The sequence below is a fragment of the Ictidomys tridecemlineatus genome, unplaced genomic scaffold (genome assembly GCF_052094955.1).
Source record: "Ictidomys tridecemlineatus isolate mIctTri1 unplaced genomic scaffold, mIctTri1.hap1 Scaffold_77, whole genome shotgun sequence".
Classification (NCBI taxonomy): Eukaryota; Metazoa; Chordata; class Mammalia; order Rodentia; family Sciuridae; genus Ictidomys; species Ictidomys tridecemlineatus.
The window spans coordinates 641,808-657,427 of NW_027525652.1; the positions used below are offsets into that span (position 1 = coordinate 641,808).

The following is a 15,620-nucleotide window of genomic DNA, read 5'->3' on the forward strand; positions in this document are numbered from 1 at the left end:
TGTGATTTATATAGAAAGGTTTAAGAAAAATTTCACCCAATAAAGTAAAAGGCTATAAATGTCTCAGTAAATTAAAACAAAATATGTACAAAATAATTTTCAAAATGTTTACATATAGCTAAATTGGTTACATGAAATTAACACAATCAGCTGAAGTTATTGAAAGATTTTTACTCTTTAAATCCTGCTAAGTTTCTGACATGAGGCCTATTTACCAATATAGATAAGATCTTTTCACAGACCTTTATTACTTGGGCATTCTAACTAAAGGATAAAAGAAATAAGAAATACTGAAAACATTAATCTACTCTCATTCCAATAAAATAATTTTTTATGTCTGTTGAGTTTTATTATTTTAAAAAAAACTAGTTTTAAAGGATTTAAGGTATATAAAATTTTGTTTAAACAATAACTGTTATTTTAAAAGTACCACATTACATTCCATATTTCAAATTTTTCTTTAAAAGCTAAACTTGGTTAATATAAAAAAATCAGTGTAATTATGATAATTATTAATAACATATTAATTGTATCTTTATTTCCCAAATATACACGTCATTAAAGTACAAGATTTAAAAGAACATTTTACTAAGCTGATGTTCTTCAAACAAAAGTTTCTACAACAATAGCTCTTAAACTATATAATAATAACAAATTAATTGGAAATTAATGGTGTTATTTAATATTTTATATTTAAATAAATACGTTATAAAATTTTACGTTACTCTCTACACTGAGAAGTAAACTATATTTCGAAAAGACAATTAAGACACACTGGCTTATTTAAAAGTTAACAATATGAAGTATATAATTTTTTTTGTGTGTGTGGTGTTAGGGATTGAACCGGGGGCCTTGTGCAAGGGAAGCACTTTACCAACAGGTCATGCCCTGCTTTGAAAATATGATTCTTGCCATTTTGTATTTATTTCTTGATAGATTACTTTCACAGTTTTTATTTCACAGCCAGCCCATCTCTCCCATGGGTACCTCACCCATGCTGGATATGAACGGAGAGCTGTAGGCTAAGTTAGAATACATGATGACGTACTGGAGGCCTCTGGATTTGTACTTCAATCTTCATCTGCTCTATGGAGGAAGAGCAGGGAGTAGACGGGCAGAAGACCGTTAAGGCCAGTTATTTAACTGAATCACATTTTCAGAAGTTTCTTGGGAGCACCTTTAGAAAAGAAACAGGTGTTACTTCGACTCTCTGAAGAAATTCTATCTCAATTCTTCTGGGTGCTCACTTTGGGATATGTATTTCCCTCCATCCATTACCCAAGGATCCAACAGCCTCTATCACCCTCCTCCCTTCTTTCCCACAGGCCAGAATCAGTTCCTGCCCTGCTATAGGCTTTGGTCTCAGGACTGAAGCCCTAATGACTGGATCTGCTCCCTGACTGGAAGTCTGCTCCTCCCCCGATAGGAGGGTCCATAGGACCTGGGGATGCGGAGAGTCCGGCCAAAGAGAGGGGATATGGAACCTAGTTCCCAGACTTTGGGTGGGGTTGCAGATGACATGTTTCTTCCCCCTTCTCCCTCAACCTCTCCTTACCTGGGAGCAGCAGAGCTCTAAAAGTGACTGGCCCTGCCTACTCCCTCCACTCTGGTTAAGTCAGCTGGAGCATCAGACCCCAGCAGCTGCTCAGCCCCACCAGTCTCTGCAGAGGCTCTGCTCAAGGCAGGGGCTGCTGAGCTGGCTCAGGATCTGGAGTCTGCAGGAGGCTGGGTTCCAGGGCCACAGCCCAATCCTGGTGTTGTAGGAGTCCCCAGAGAACTGGCATCCTCTGCCTTCATCCTGAACAGACTCCACTCTGTTTTCAACTCAGCTTCTGGAAATGAGCCTCCTGTGGAAATGCAGCCCTGAACTCCAGCCTTCCAGGTTGGGCTGGGAAAGGCCTTCCCTGTGCCTTACCCTGGCATTAGCCATAGGACCCTCTCTCTCCCTCTCTTTTATATATGAACATAATAACTTTATTTTAAGTTTAAACTCAGTGCCTAACACATGCTAAGCAAGCACTCTACCACTGAGCCAGGACCGAGGTCCCAGGACCCTCTTCTTTGACTGTGGGTATGAAGTTCCTTTCTCTGTACACACTGAATGGAGATACCATGCTGCCATCTTTCAGGATTGGGTATTTTCTTCCTGTGTTCCTGTTATCTCCACACCATGCCCCACTGTGTCCCTCTTATAGAAATCTGGTCTGAACCAGACCTGCATAAGCTAAAACCCTTTAGAATCCACAGGCGGCCTTGGTATGGTCACTCCTCTTTCCCTTGGGCCCTGACAGGGAGGATTTCTCAGAACTCAGGGCTGAGCATGGTCAAGCTATTGCTTCCAGTGACTGGAGGCCTGATTCTTCTGTCTCACCTCAGAATGGGAAGGACCAGTCAAGGTACAGACTAGGATCTTGGGAATTTACTTGCCTGTCCTCATTGCTCCCCCATCTCCCCCATCCCTCTCTTCAATCTGCCTACAATACCTGTCAGAAAAAAAATTATGATGCATCCTATGATGAGGATTCTAGTGATTAAAGGTACTGAATTCCAGTGATTAAAGGTACTGGCTGAGGACTTCTCAGTGACTGTGTCTGGGGTGGTGGTTGAAGGTCCTGAAATGAAAACACAAGAGTGTTAGCCCTTCTTCAGACCAAAATATGAGGACATATCTGCTTAGATCCTGCTGCCCCAAGTCATTCAGGAAGGCAGATCTCTGCTATGTGGCAGCTGCTGTGACAGGTCCTGAGAAGTGAGGGAGACAGGAAACAGGCCATGTCTTTAAGGGGCTCATACAGCTAATGGGAGAAGCCTGGGTGACCATACAACTCATCCTTCCTGGTGGCAGAATATGAGGAGACCCATGAGGATGGTGGTGGAGAAGCTGACATGTGAAGTGATTTAGAGGAATTTCCAAAAAGAGACGAGCACATGTCAGACCCAAAGAATGTGCACTAAAAAAGACACATTAGGAGGTGAGAAGGGAAAAAGATAGGAAGACTATAACTATGAATGTTAACCCAGGTCTGACTCATGCTTGATGGATTGTACACACACACACACACACACACACACACACACACACACACACACGTAGCAGCATCTCATGTGAATCCCACTTCTTCCCCCTCCTGCCAGTTACCTGTTGGCTCCAACTCCGCCTCCCATTCCTTCAAGTTCTGAATCCAGGTTCTACAGTCACCTATCGAGGACCTGTGCAACAACTCGGTCACCTCCTTGTCATTTTCCCACATTTTTTTCATCCAGTTGGACCCAGGATGTATCTCTCTCCACTTTCTGTTGTCTGAGTCAAAAAGGAGCCACATCTGTTCATTGAAGCCAAACTTCCAGGAGCTGTTGGATTTATGCTGACAACACATCCTGCCCTCCAGGGTGTTCACACCTGCCCCCATCAGAGAGAAATCATCCTCCTTTCTTAACAAATCCTTTGTCCAACTCAGTACCACCTTCCCTGTTTTCCTTCTAATCTGGCTGTGTTCTATCCTCCAAAACAGCTATGTCTGGGCTTTTAGAGGGACCAACATCTAACTCTTTTTTTTTATATGCACACAATCAATTTCCTTCAACCAATATCAGCTCTCTCATGTCCCTGGACTATCCTTACATACCTCTGGCCATGTCATTTTCTGCTTTAATGTCAGCTAGTTTCTGATTTAGTGTATTCCCAATATCTCTCAGTGAGGTTTTCTGCTCTTCCCAGGTGACTGTGGCACTCACTTTCCCTCCCAGGGCACTCAAGGAGTTAACCTTGTCCATGCCACAGTCATAGGAGAAAAAATTCTTCTGGTCCACCTGGGCGTGGACTGTACACCATTGCTGTCCAGGTGCTGCCTTAGAAGTCATAGCAAAGGGAGTGAGTGCCTGTGAGGAAAAAAGGCGGGTTGGACTGGTAAGAAAGGACCCTTTAGGCATCTCCTCTCCATCCCTCTGAAGGGCTGAGCTGGCAGAGCAATAATGGCCCTTCCCAAGCTCTCTGCTTCACCTGTTTAAGGTGAGCATGTTCCCCTCCTTTGAAGTGGAGGGGACAACAACCTCATGTCCCAGGACATAGCCCACTTCCCCTCTGCCCTTTGAACAATGCCTACACGCAGCAGCACATCACCTTGCAATGGTGGTGCCAGGCCTGCTGTGAGGGAAGGGCCTGCCTGGCAGAGGACGATCAGACACAGGAGAAGGGACTGTGCATGCTGAGTCATGGTGGGTGCAGTGAGGATGGGATCACAGCTGCATGAGAAAGAGTTCATAATTATGGTTCATAGCTTTTAGCTTGACTCTTAGGAGATGGCACTACTGTCCCAGGAGATTGCCTTTTTTTAGGTTGGAAAGTGATATTGTAATCTGAATAAAATGAAAAATCCATAGTTTGAAGAAAGGTAGTAAAGGAAGGAATCAGAAGCATGTGCTTTGTGGCTCAGAAAATTGTATATGCCAGGTTAGATATACTAGAAAAGCCAGAAAAATGACCAGTCCACTGTGATTTTTAAGCAAGCCTGGGAGACTCTTGTTTATCAAGTGTATTAAAAATATCTAGTATCCAAACCTGAACCAAAATTAGTGGAAAGGAAGAAATAAATAATAAGTTCAGAGCAGAGCACAAATAATGAATCAGAGACTAAAAAGGAGCACGAGAGAGTAATGAAATAAGGAGCTGGTTCTTCAAAGAACTAAACACAGGTGAAAAGTCAGTAGCTAGACAACTAGGCAAAGTAGAGAGAAGACTCAAATTCAGACAAGAAAAGGGAAAGGTTGCAACTGACACCACAAAAGTACAAAGAATCATTTGAGATTATTAGGAACAAAGATACCCATGTTTGTTATTATTTGCAAAAATTTGGTAACCTAGAATAAATGGAAAAATTCCTGAACACGTACACATATATATCTTACCCAGCCAGATTGAATCATGAATAAATAAAAAAGCTGAGCAGACCTATAATAAGTAACAAGATTGAATCAGTAGTAATAGCCTTCCAGAAAAGAAAATTCCAATACAAGAGAGCTTTACTGCTAAAAGTTCTACCAAATATTTGAAGAACAGTTTCTAGTTCTCCTTAAGTAATTCCCAAAAATAGAAGAGAAAGAAATTCTTCCAAATACATTTGATAAAGCCAGCAATTCCATGATACCAAAACCTGACAACACACACAAAAACTAATCCACAGCTATTTTTTAAAAATATTTTTTAATTGTTGATAAAACTTTATTTTATTTATTTATTTGTATGTGGTACTGAGAATCGAACCCAGTGCCTCACACACGTCAGGCAAGTGTGCTACTGCTGAGCCCCAGCCCCAGCCACCACAGCTAATATTTTTGATGAATAAAGATACAAAAATCCTGAACAAAATACTAGCAAACTAAATTCAATTGCCCACTAGAAAGATTATTCAACATGACCAAGTGGAATGCATCTCAAGGATGCAATAATGGTTCAACACTATCTAATCAATAAATGTAATATCCCACATTAACAGAATGAAGGACAAAACCGATATAATAGATGTAGAAAATGCATTTGATAAAATCAACATCTCTTCATGATGAAAATGCTGAACAACTAGGTATAGAAGGAATACATCTCAACATGATAAAAGGTGTGTCAAATGAGCCATCAGCAAGCATCATATCAAATGGATAAACACTGAAAGTTTTTTTCTCTCAGATCTGAAACAGAAGAATGATGCCCATTTTACGACTTTTAATCAATGGAATTCTGGGAGTGCTTGCTAGAGCAATCAGGCAAGAGAAAAAATGAAGGGCATCCAAACTGGGAAAAAAGGAATAAAATTCTCACTGTTTGCAGATGAGCTGATGTTACATTTAGAAAACTCCAAGGACTTCACCCAAAACTAGTAGTGGTAATAGATGAATTTAGCAAAATTGCAAGATACAAAAAAATAAAATTATTAGAGTTGTTATATACAAATAGCAAATCATCTGAAATAAAAATCAAGGAAACAATACTACTTACAATAACTGCAAAAAATATAAAACCTTGGAACAAATTAAAATAAAGAGGTAAAAGATCTCTAAAATGAAAACTATAAAGTAATGAGGAAAGAAATTGAAAACAACAACAACACACACACACACACACACACACACAAATAAAAAGATAACCAATATTGTTCAAATGTCTATTCTACCCAACAAGATCAGCAGATTCAATGTAATCACTACCAAAACACCAAGAGCATTCTTCACAGAACTAGAAAAGACAATCTTAAAATTTCTATGGAACCACAAAGCTCCTGAAGAGTCACAGTTATCCTGCATGAAAAGAACCAAGCAAGAGGAGTTCCATGACTTGACTTCAAAATACAGGACAAAGCTGGAGTAATCAGAACAGCATGGTGCTGAATTTCAAACAGAAGCATGGACCCATGGAACAGAAGAGAGAGCATAGAATTCGACCCACACACCTACAGCAGCCTATTTTTGAAAAAGGTGTAAGAATGTACAGTAGAAAAAGGACAGTTTGGGGGCTGGGATTGTGGCTCAGCGGTAAAGCGCTCACCTACACGGGAATGACCCGGGTTCGATTCTCAACACCACATAAAAAAAATAAAGGCATTGTGTTGTGTCTATCTTAAAAAAAAATTCTCTCTCTCTCTTAAAAAAAAAAGACATTTTTTTCTATACATGGTGTTGGGAAAACAGGGTAGGGAATTCACAGGAAAAAGAATGAAACTAGACCCCTGTGGCTCTTTACTCAGAAACAATCGTCTCAAAGTGGTTTAAATGGGCAGTGGTAAAATGCTTGCTTACCAGGCAGGAGAACCAGGGATTAATTGAAAAAAATAAAATTTTCTTTTTAAATATTTTAAGGCTATTGTAATGGGAAAATATTTTTTAGACAAGACCCTAAAAGTAGAGAAAACAAAAGCAAAAACAGATAAACAAGATGAATCAAAATAAAAAATCCTCTGCACATCAAAGGCAACAGTTTTGGGAGTGGAGAAACAACCTACAGAATGTCAGAAAAGATTTGCATGTTGTGTATCAGGTAAGAGGTTATATATGGAACTCAAAGAACTTAATAATTAGAAAACAAATAGCCTGATTGCAAAATGGAGAAAAAAATCTGAAGACATTTCTCAAAAGTGATAAGTAAATGGCCCATAGGCACACAAAACTGTGCTCAGTATCACCAGTCATCTTTGAAATGCACATCACAACCACAAGGTGACATCATCTCACTCCAGTAAGAATGACTGTTAACAATAAAACAAACAAACAAACAAAAAGTGCCTGCAAGAGAATCCTGTATATTGCTAGCGGGATGTAGATTCATAGTGGGGGAGAGGTAGGAGGGCTTAGGCAACCAGGGCAAGATGGCAAGGGAGGAGGTTGGGCAGGGCCCAAACAAAGGAGCGTGGGGAGGGTCTTCTGATGAGGTCAACTTCCTGCTTGACCTAAGTGCTGGTGGTCACAAGTGGGGGACCCAATCAGATAGACACTTCCATATTAGCACTCCCAAGCAAGAGATCCAAAAGGGAAACTAAAACAGATGCATGGACAGAGGGGGAACCAATAAATAATATTTAGGAGTTTGTAGACAGGGGAGGAGATAAGAAAAGGAGAAATTCCAGAGACCATCAAAAGAACAGGCCAAAACTCCCACTGGATTCCCAGCTCTGAGGCCCCCTTTTCTCAGAGAAGTCCTCTCTATATCTCTCTCACTTTTGCAATAAACCCACTTCTATCTCAGTTTCCTGTTCTTAGATTCTTCAATGAATGAACACAATGATAGGTGTTTTCTAATTATTAATTATAGGTGGTAATAATAGGGCCACTAGGAAAAACAGTATGAGGTCCTTAAAATTTAAAAATTGAACTAGCATATGATCCAGGAATTCCTCTACTGAGTAATAGCCAAAGTAAATAAATACAGTCTGTCAAAGACATCTGCATTCCCATGTTCAATGTAACACTATTCAAAAAGGCAAAGAAACATAAACAACCTAGGTGTCAATCAAGTGATTAACAGATTTAAAGACAATATGATACATAACACAAACTGGAATACTATTCATCCATATAAAGGACAAAATCCTGTCATCTGCAACACAATTGATGAAAATGGATGTCATCATGTTAAGAGAAGTAAGCCAGAAAGACAAGTATCATATGATCTCACTTTCATGTGGAATCCAAAAAAAGTTCATCTCAGTATTTGAAATCAGATGGTGTGTACAGAAAAAGGGATGGGAGATGTTGATAGATGGGAATTAATTTGCAAGTAGATAACAGTGATAATTTCTGGTGTGCTCCAGCACAGTAGAGTGACTGTAGAAAACTGTATTTTGTTTAACTCAAGAATCTAGAAAAGGGCTGGGGTTGTGGCTCAGTGGTAGAGCATTTGCCCGTCAAGTATGAGGCACTGGGTTCCATCCTTAGCACCACATAAAAATAAAATAAAGGTATTGTGTTCATCTACTATATTAAAACAAAAACCTTAAACTAACAACCAAGCCCTAAGGAGGGGCTCAGGTTCTACTCCTGGACATCTACTCATATCAGAAACAGAGAAAGATACCAACAAAGGGACACATGTAAAAAAAAAGAGGAAAGAAAATCCATCTCATTTGAAGTGAAAGTCCGTGATCTCAGAAAACATGAGGAAACAGGCACGCCCCCCCCCCTTTCACAATGCTCCAACAAAGGATCCCACAGTTATAGAAGTAGATAAAATCACAGATAAAGATAATGAAAAACTAATTATTAAAATGTCCAATGATCTAAAAGAAGATCTAACAACTGAATAAGAGAATAAATGCAGACGAAAGACCATGTCGATAAAGAAACGGCGATATTGAAAAGAAACCAATGAGAATAGCTGTACATGAATGAGACAAGGAATCAAATTAAAAGTTCCCTGGGGACAGCGCCAACGCGTTAGACTGCCTAGAAAGCAGCGCTTCCAGCTTTGAGGATAGGACGTCAGGCCGTGAAGACAGAGTGAATCAGCTGACTACCCGGTGTGCAAAGAAGAATCCAAACGAGGGGCGCGGCAAGGTCCCGGGCGCTGGGCTGTACGGCTCTTCCCGCCGCTCTCCTTTCCCTCACGTGTCTCCCTGCCCAGGCCGCCCTCCTTAGGCCGGGCGCCGGCAGAAAGCCGCTGCCGGCAGCGCTCCCAGCTCTCGGACAGTGACGGACTTTTCCCTGCTGGGTTAGGTCCTCTGCCACTCGCCCCCATCCCCGCAGTAACTGTCTCCGGCATCAGCAAGGAAGCCACCGGTCCGCGGCCCCCGCCCTTCACCCCCCAGCAGCCAGCTCTCCAGACCCCTTCCCTGCACCCTCTCTCCGGCCGCCCTCTCCCCCCACCATCTGGCTCTCCCCCCACCTCTCGCCCGCTCCCTCCGCTCTCGCCCGTTCTCCCCGCCGCCAGCTCCACTGCCCCCCCGCCGGCTCTCCCCACTCGGCCTCTCCCTCACTGCCCCCCAACTGTCCCACGCGTCTCCACGGCTGTCGCTCCCAGGCCCGTGCCCTCCGCTCTTGCCCGCTCTCCCTGCGGGTCCCCGCTTCTCTCCAGGTGGGCCAGGGAGGGAGAGCAGCGCGACCAGGGTCCCCCTGCCTCTCTCCATCTTCCCCGCCCTCCAGCCTTGCTTCTTGCCTGGGACTGGCTCGCGGGGCTCTGGGTCCGAGGGTTCCGGGCACCCCGCCTCTGCGTCCTCCCCAGGTCGGCGGGACGTCTGGTCTCCGTCGTGCTCCGGCCACCACTTGGAAGCACTTGCCGGGTCCCGCCTGGTCCCTTTCGAGGACTCCGAGCCTGCTCCCCATCCGGCCTGGTATGGGGCTCCTCCTTGTGGCCAGAGGAGAAGATGGACCGGATCTCGGGGCCATGGCGCCTCACCTCGAACTCCTACCAGCTGGGTGTTCTGGGGGCGGGCCGCTAGGCGGCTCCAGTCCTGAGGCTGGGGATAGGCAAAGCGCTGCTCTGGCTAAACTTTGATAGGTGGCACAATACCTTTATTTTATTTGTTCATTTTTATGTGGTGCTGGGGATCAAACCCAGTGTCTCACGACTGGTAGGCAAAAGCTCTACCACTAAGTCCCACTAAGTCCCACTTGCAGGTTTTTTCCCCCTGGGTATGGGATAGTTTTCAAACTTTTTTTTCCTTAATGTGTAAAGCTGTGACTGTAACAGTTACAGTTCATCTTCTGAAAGTAGCCGTCATTGCTCTAAGGCTTATTTTTTTTAATTCCCCCTTCTCTCCTCTCCCCCTCCCTAACAAGTTTAGGGAGATGGTGTAATCTTTTCTTCCCCTAGTTGATTGCCCTGGAACTCACCCACTACTGGGAGGAGATGACTGCTGGAGATCTGGAAATCAAATGGATCTAAAAGACATCTACAGAATATATTACCCCCAAGCAGCTGAGTTTACCTTCTTCTCAGAAGCTCATGGAACCTTATCCAAAATAGACCATAATCTAAGTCACAATGTACATCTTAAAATACCAAAAAATTGTCATAATGGCATGAATCCTTTAGGATTATAATGGAATGAAACTAGAATTCAACAGTAAGAAAAAAGAATTGATACCACATAAATACATGGAGATTGAATACTCTGAAATGAATAATGGATCATAGAAGAAATTAGAGAAAAAATCATGAAGTTCTTAGAGACAAGTATGAAGTGAGAATCAATATATCAAAACCTCTGGGATAGTATGAAAGCACTTCTAAGGGAAAAATTCATAGTGCACAATGGCAATCTTTAAAAAATGGAGAGATCCTAAATAAATAATCTTATGCTCCATTTCTAAGACTTAGAAAAGGAAGAGCCAACTACTCCCCAAAATAATGAAATTGAGAATTAAAAAAATATACAGGATCAATACAGGAAATGGTTGGTTCTTTGAAAAGGTACATAAGATTGATAAGCCCTTAGCCAAACTCACCAAAAGAAAAGGAGAGAGAAGCCTTTAACAAAAAGGATGAAAAAAGAGATGTTATCACAGACATTTCTGAAATTCAGAGAATCATCAGAAACTATTTTGAAAATGTATACTCCAATAAATTGGAAAACCTAGAACACATTGAATAAGTTCTAGACATATACAATCACCCAAAGTGAACCAGGAAGACATTTAAAACCTATATAAAGTAATAAAATTGAGATGAAAATTAAAAGTCTTCCAACAAAGAAAAGCCCAGAACAAGATGGATTCTCAGCTGAGTTCTATCATACCTTTAAAGAAGAAATAACACCAGACTTTCTCAAATTATTCAACAAAATTGAAAGGGAGGGGATACTCACAAATCCACTCTCCAAAGTTAGTATAACTCTGATACCAAAACCAGATAACGATAAATCAAGGAAAAAATTACATAGCAATCTCCCTGAAGAACATAGATATAAAAATCCTTAATAAAATGTTAGCAAACCACATAAGAAAACATTTTAAGAGGACAATACACCATGATCAAGTGGAATTCATCCCAGGAAGGTAAGGTCTGCTCAACATGTGCAAATCAATAAATGCAATTCTTAGCCAGGTGTGGTGATGCATGCTTGTAATCTCAGTGACACGGGAGGTGAGACAGGAGGATCCCAAGTTCAATGCCAACCTCAGCCTTGGGGAGGCACTAAGCAACTTAGTGAGAAACTGTCTCTAAATATAATACAAAATAAGGGCTGGGGATGTGGATCAGTGGTTGAGTGCTCCTATGTTCAATCCCTGGCATGCCCAAAATAAAATAAAATAAATGTAATACTTCACACAGATAGAATTAAGGACAAGAATTGTGTGATCATCTCAATAGATGCAAAAAAGGCCTTTGATAAGAAACAGAACCCATTCATGTTAATCTGGAGAAACTAGGTATAGAAGGAACATACTTCAATATTATAAAGACTTGATAACAAACCCAAAGCCAATATCACACTGAATGGAGAAAAACTGAAAGCTTTTTCTCTAAAATTAGCAATATTACACTTTCACCATTTCTATTCAATTTAGGTTTTGAAACTCTACCCAGAGCAAGTTGTCAAGGGCAGGAAATTAAAGGGATACAAATAAAAAAAAAAAGAAGAATTCAAACTATTTGTTTGCTGATGACATGATCCTATATCTAGAAGACCCAAAAAATGTTAATCAGAAGACTTTCTAGAAATGATAAATGAAACCACCAAAGTAGCGGGATATAAGAACACATTTATAATAGTTTCCTATACTCCAACAGTGATTCAGCTGAGAAGATAAGAAAAATCACTTTATTTAAAATAACCTCCACAAACAAACAAAAACAAAACCCCAAACCAAGAACCAAAACCCAAACCAAACCAAACAAAAACATCCAAACCCTTGGGAATTAATATAATCAATGAGATGAAGAACTCTACAATGAAAACCTTAAAACTCTTAAGAAAGAAATTGAAGAAGACCTCAGAAGACGGAAAGACCCCCCCCTTGTTCTTGGAGAGGCAGAGTTAATAATGGCCATTCCTCCAAAAGTAAAATATAGATATAACGCTGCAGTCTGGCTGGGCACAATTCATGAGCCACTTATTAAGCAGGAAAGAACTTTATTTTTTGAACGCACACACTGCACCATGCCAGCTCTTCAGGAATTCCCTCAGAGGCCAACTGCCACCACAGGCTCTCCCGGCCAGCACCTCAACTGCTCTTGAGGCAGATTAGCTGGGTTGCGTGGGCAGATCCAAAAGAGTCCCCCAATGAGCAGCTCTGTGGTCTGAAAGGGCTGGGAAACAGCCCAATGAGCATCACCACAGAGGAGCCAATCAGCTGGTGCTGGGGCCAGTTTGGCTGAGGCTCTCAACAATTTAATATCATCCCCATTAAAATACCAATGACATTCTTTACAGAAATAGTGTTGAGAGCCACAGCCGAAGGGGCCCCAGCAAACTTCCAGCTGCCAGCAAACTTCCAGCTGCCAGCAGAAGATAACGCCATCATACAATCCATAGGGACAAGGCATAGTTGAAAGAGCTCATCAAACTATTAAAATGTTCTTATTAAAGCAAAAAGAAGGAATTGGGAATGGGTATTTATTCCCCAAAGATAAACTTAAAATAACCCTTTTTACTCTAAACTTTTAAAATTTGGATTCATCAGGGTTTAGTGCTGCAGAAAGGCATATATGTCCAAAAAATGTACATAAGCCCAAGGTACTTTGGAAGGATATTCTAACAGGAAAATGGAAAGGTCCTAACCCAGTAATTGTCTGGAGTTGGGGGTCTGTTTGTGTGTTTCCACAGGGAGAACAGCAGCTGATTTGGATTCCAAAGAGATTAACCAAAGCAATTTCTACAGACCAAAAATAAGATGATTTGGCTCAAATCCATAACAGCTGATATCCAGAACTCCAGTTTGGCTACCCTTACATCTGTGACAGAACCAGGATGCTTTTTTTAAATATCTATTTTATTATTGCCCTTTCCCACATCATGAAGTTCTATTTTGTTTTTTGAGCTCATACAGACCTAGGTTAATGTTTTGCTGATCAGTTCTATTTTTTGACTATAGAGTTTTTAAACATTGCAATGGAGATTTCACCTTTAAAAAGTTATAAGGCCTTTACTATTATGTTATGTGTTGTGTGCACACTTGTGTTTTATGTTGTATGTTTGTATGTACGTATGTCTATATATCATATATGATGAGCGCTCATGAAAAAATGGATCCAAATATATTTTTTTATTCACGTGATTTAAATGGTTTAATTTAAATTGGGTAAACAACTGTTGAGGATTGTTTTAATATGTGAACAAAAAAGAAGGTTAAGAGATCTGTTTACTTTCACCTTTCCTTTTCATTATATTTAATAATTCTGTTCAAGATAATGTAAATTGTCAAGAAAATTGTTTTCTTTTAGTGACTTCTGGAATGTTACATAATTTTTTCTTTAACTGCTGAGGGCCATTGCCAAGTAGGAATGAGGCATGGCATGACCCAGCTCATTTGCAGTGACATTTCATGTAAGGTGACCTTGCTCAAGGACCAGGGCGGATTGGGTTTAGGGCGGATCAGGGTTTAGGGTGCTCCTTGGGTTTAGGGCGATTCCAGGTTTAAGGTGCACCCTGCTGGGAATGGGGCGTAACCTGCTGCCTCAGGCACGCCCACTCCTTGAGTTCCCATTTAGTTCTGGCAGGATTCAGAGAGTATTTGGGATTCAGAGCCTGGTGGATTTTGCCCAGAACGCTGATTTCTCCAGAACGTGTGTAGAGTGCCGCTGTGAGTTCAAGAATAAACAATTGCTGTTTGAATCTACAAGGCTGTGAGTGGCTCGTGACTTTCTGCCCAGCCAGACTGCAGCATTTAACCATTATTGCCAGAATTCCTATCTTCATCCCAGTGCTGGTGAAGACAAAGATAAAACCAATCTACAGCTTCTGCAATAGCCATCACTGAACTGCTTGCAGAACTTCCCAGTGCTGGTGAAGACAAAGATAAAACCAATCTACAGCTTCTGCAATAGCCATCACTGAACTGCTTGCAGAACTTGCCTGGACTATGTATCACTTGTATGCATTGTGAATTCACCTGTATGCATTGTGAACTATCTGTTGTTGCAGTGACTTGTGGTAGTGTTGGGGTATTTTTGCTGATGATGTCATCGGTGGTACAATTTATCCAAAAGGAGCCATCAATTGGCTTGGTGTTTCTTCCTCCCTTCTGCTTGTCATGATCGTTCAGCTAAAATTTGGGGGCCAACAGAGGTGAGGCAAAGAACCTCACCCCCACCCCCGGTACAAAGACCTCTCCACAGGTGTGGCTGTATACTGGACAGTCAGTGACGGGTAAGATCCAATTGCAATGGTACCAACCTAAGACAGGAGGCTGACACCTTGAGGTCAGCTCATCCAACAATGGGTAAGAACCATATGTACTATTGGACAACCTAAGGCAGGCACGGTCCCTAAGCCATATGCTTGTTGTTTAAACAGAGAGGGGGAGATGTTGAGAGCCACAGCCGAAGGGGCCCCAGCAAACTTCCAGCTGCCAGCAAACTTCCAGCTGCTGGCTGATGATTGGCTCACAGCGGTCCCAGCAACATCTAGCTGATTGGCTCCTCTGTGGTGATACTCATTGGAGATGCTCATTGAGCTGTTTCCTTGCCCTTTCAGACTGCCAGCTGATGATTGGCTCACAGCAGCCCCAGTAAAATCTAGCTGATCCGCTCCTCTGCTGTGATGCTCATTGGGCTGTTTCCCTGCCCTTTCAGACCACGGAGCTGATCTTTGGGGGACTTTTATGGCTCCACCAACACGACCCAGCCAATCGGCCTCAAGAGCAGGAGGATTGTGGGAGGTGGTGAGGCTTTTGGTTGAGAGAGAGGCTTGTGGGAAGCCAGTGGTGGCAGTTGGGCTCTGAGGGTTTTTCCTGAGGAGCTGTTTTGTTTTGCCTGTGTGGTTCTAAAAATAAAGTTCGTTTCTTTTGACAAGTAGCTCCTGAATTGTGCCCAGCCAGACTGCGGCACAACCCTCTCTGGACCACAGCTCACTATCTGGAGGGCAGCTTCTGCAGAAATGAAGTTGGGCTGTGGAAGTTAGCCTCTGCCACAGGCCCCATCTCATGATAGACACCATCATTCATAAAAGACTTAAAGTTGGAAAAAATTTTCAAAATCC

At 41.9% G+C, this 15,620-nt stretch overlaps 1 long non-coding RNA gene across 2 annotated transcripts; it reads right to left on the reverse strand.

The window, feature by feature from the left end:
* Positions 1–824: 824 nt before the first annotated feature.
* On the reverse strand, positions 825–4,811 carry LOC144374601 (uncharacterized). 2 transcript variants are annotated; one of them, XR_013433964.1, is made up of 3 exons: positions 3,140–4,811; positions 2,484–2,612; positions 825–1,177 (listed from the first exon to the last, which is right to left on the reverse strand). It is a non-coding gene; the product is annotated as an uncharacterized LOC144374601 (long non-coding RNA). The 2 variants fall into 2 exon arrangements; XR_013433963.1 differs by having other exon boundaries at positions 2,484–4,811.
* Between the last annotated feature and the right edge of the window lie 10,809 nt (positions 4,812–15,620).